Source organism: Argentina anserina, chromosome 3 (genome assembly GCF_933775445.1).
Source record: "Argentina anserina chromosome 3, drPotAnse1.1, whole genome shotgun sequence".
NCBI lineage: Eukaryota > Viridiplantae > Streptophyta > Magnoliopsida > Rosales > Rosaceae > Argentina > Argentina anserina.
The window spans coordinates 17,047,826-17,051,365 of record NC_065874.1 but is presented as its reverse complement, the minus strand read 5'-3'; positions in this window follow the sequence as shown (position 1 = coordinate 17,051,365).

Genomic DNA, 3,540 nt, shown 5'->3' with positions numbered 1-3,540 from the left:
CGGTCAAACCATGTGCGAAACAGATGAAATTTTTACGAGGTCCCTAAATATATATACTGATCACATCTGCTGGTGTCGATCGACCATATTTCGAATTGGCGTTATCAATCACCGAAGTGTCCACTAATGTATCATAACCTTTTATATTTGGTTTTTAATAAAACTATCGCATTATGAATCGAGTATATGAAAGAAACTTCTCGGGATTGATCGAAACCATCCGATGTGATCGGTATATATATTTAGTGACCATTTTAAAATTTCATCTATTTCAGAACTCGTTTAACCGTTAAAATTTCCGGTAAATAAAAAACAACACTAATATGCCCTATGGGGGGTGACCCATTACCAAAATGCGAATGCAGAAAGCTGTTTAAATATTTGAAATCACCTAATTTTTGTCACCGATCGTGCGTGATCATAACGAGGAAACCCATTTAGTAAAGCCCCGATCAATGAGCTTTTATTATGTCAAAATGCATTTTTTTTGTTAACCGTAGGTACGGACGGTCAAACCATGTTCAAAACGAATGAATGTTTTATAGGGTCCCTAAATATATATATTGATCACATCTACTAGTGTCGATTGACAATATTTCGAAACTAGAATTTATTTGACTTTTTTTTTAGAATATTTTTTAATAATTATTTTATTGTTTCAAACCCTTAAATTAAAGTCTTATGTTTTTTTCTAATACTAGCCATTTCTTGTAGTTTTGCTGTTGTGGTGGTGGTGGATTTAATTGATTTTGTTTTCTGACTGGAAGATGACTAAGCAGGCTGAGCCTGGATTGGGGAGGCCCTATGAGGCTGGTGATCCAATGTAACTTCTTTGGGAGATAACTGAATAGTGATTGGAACTCTGGTATCAGAGTGGTTGGTGACTGGAGCTTTGAAAATTAAATTATTTGGTGAAATGGGATGATACTCTGTCTGATTTGAATTTATCCCACCACTTGACTAGGAAGTATCGTGAGATGACATTTTTATCATGTAATTGATAATGTCATTTCAAGAACCAGGGGATTTTATATTTTACATAAACATAAGGGTATGGGTGAAATTTTGTTCATAATCAGTATGAGTACTTGTTCAGAAAATTTCATGACTGCAGTTTGGAGTTCTAGGAGAAGGAGATCACGAGGGGTTCGTGGTATTACCACCACTCGCCAAACCATAAAGGGAATTGGCGATTGAAGTTCCTATTGAAATTGAGGAACCAAGAGTGACTGAAATCTTCTATTTGGTAAGGAGGATTTTGAACCATGCATCCATATATTCATGATAAGTGTATACAAAATTTTTATGAGTGAAGAGGGTTTCTCCCCACTGAGATAATGAAATAATACAAATAATATAGAGGGAATGGTATAATATTTTGTTTGAATCATTTAGATCATAAATTGGCTTAATAGAGATTTATTGTGATATGACCCGCCCTAAAATTCACTCTAATATCGAGGCAAATCGTTTAGGGACCACTATCAAAAAAGATATACTAAAAATTTCGGCATAGTCTCCCCTGAAAGTAGCAAATCCTACCTGCACAAAACGACACTCCCAATATCACAAATCCAACCTCAACACCTGGAGTCACCATGCTCCCCAATATTTCCAAACTCCACAATCACATCCCATAAATACAATTCAAAATACAACACAGGGTACCTTACAGACTACACAGTAATCATTACGCAGTAATCGTTATTTAATATCATCGGACCCCTAGAAGTCGTAGCTCATCTTAAACCACAACCGCCCAACCCACTATAAGACTACAAGGGTCATTAGTCAACCCGTAAAATAAAATTCCCTCAATAGTTACTCGAACAATGAAAGTATCTTAACAATTTCTGAGAATCTCATTCTCACGAAAATAATCAACAACACATCTCACACATATCGACTAGTCCCCGCTAGTCTAAAATAAATATCAATACCAAGAAATGAACTAGCCCCGCTGGCCTCAGTAAACTGATCATGCCATAGCATATGTCATACATTATGCCTCCTCCCGGGCAACTCATAAATGTTCTCATACTCCCATTATTGGGCTTTCGTGATATTTCTGAATATTACATCACCTCCTAGGTGGAAAGGGATATCATAATACTCTGCTAGCTCTCCTCAACGTGCCCCTTCCGGGCAAAATAAATGTGTACTCTCATACTCCCGAAACCGCCACGTCGCGCTAACGGAGAGGCTAACGGACTTTCGTGGCATTGCCATCATACCACAACGCTTCCAGGCGAAAAGGGCTTGGGTGCACTACTCGAGATAGCCACTGACACCATAAGGTGAAATATACATATACAGTGCTAGTATCATCACTATCATCATCATATCATATCATCACCATATCATCATCTTCCGAAAGCCCCATATTCAACAATAAATATATTTATTGCCTATACCTCGTTAATTGTAATCGAATAGCCGAGTTGATAGGGCTTGCTTATACCTCGTTGATTCCAATCGAATGACTGAGTTGATAGGGCTTACTGGAGAACAAATAAATAACCAATATACTGTTCCAGTCAATTCATATCACAACCCTACCACAAATATGCAACTATAACCCCAAAACCAATACAAGTATCTAAAAATCATATCTACTATCAATCGATACAAACACATAGCAACCAACATTAAATGAACCCACAATATATCGATCATCATCAACATAGGAAAAATTAATCGATATTTAATCATAATGGTGACTGCACCCAAACCTTGGTCACGCAGCCTACATACCCTTTTGACAAGGGATCAAGCCACTCGTAGTTCAACTCATTTAGATGACCGAAAATAATACCACATACGATTTCAAACCGTCTATAACAAAATAGAATATATATATATATATATATATATATATATATGTCCCGACATGTCTCACATGTCACAAAATAAGAGAATAAAACTAAATTAAAATAAACAAAATAATTACAAAATTCGAAACCACGGGTTTGATAGAGAACCTTACCAGCATGGAATAGAGGGATGAACTTTGAATTTGTAAAGATTTGGTAAAAGGTGCGGCCATTGAGGTCTGGATTTGAGACAGAGAGAGAGAGAGAGGCCTGGCCGTCTGGGTATATTTTTCGATAACGAGAGATGTGAGAGTTGGTAATAGGTTTCGATGGGTGATTCAACATGCGTAAATTAAAACAAAATGGGTGAGTCTATATAATATTTACGACGTTGACAAACGCCATAGACTTGAAAACTTACCATGGCATTTCTAAACGTCATTAAATAACATGACTAGCGTTTTTAGAAACGCCATAAATTAATGACGTTTTATAAATGTTATTAAAATCACATAAATTCGATAAAATGCCATAACTTTTATTTTGACATGGAGTCACGAAAATTCAATGACATTTTTTGAAAAAAACGCCATTGAATCTATTTTCAATGACATTTTAAAAAAACGCCATAGTTATAATGTCATTAAAGACTATATGTGTAGTAGTGGTAATGCCTATATATAAGGTATCTTTATCAATGAAAAAAGATGATGTTTAACCTTATTTA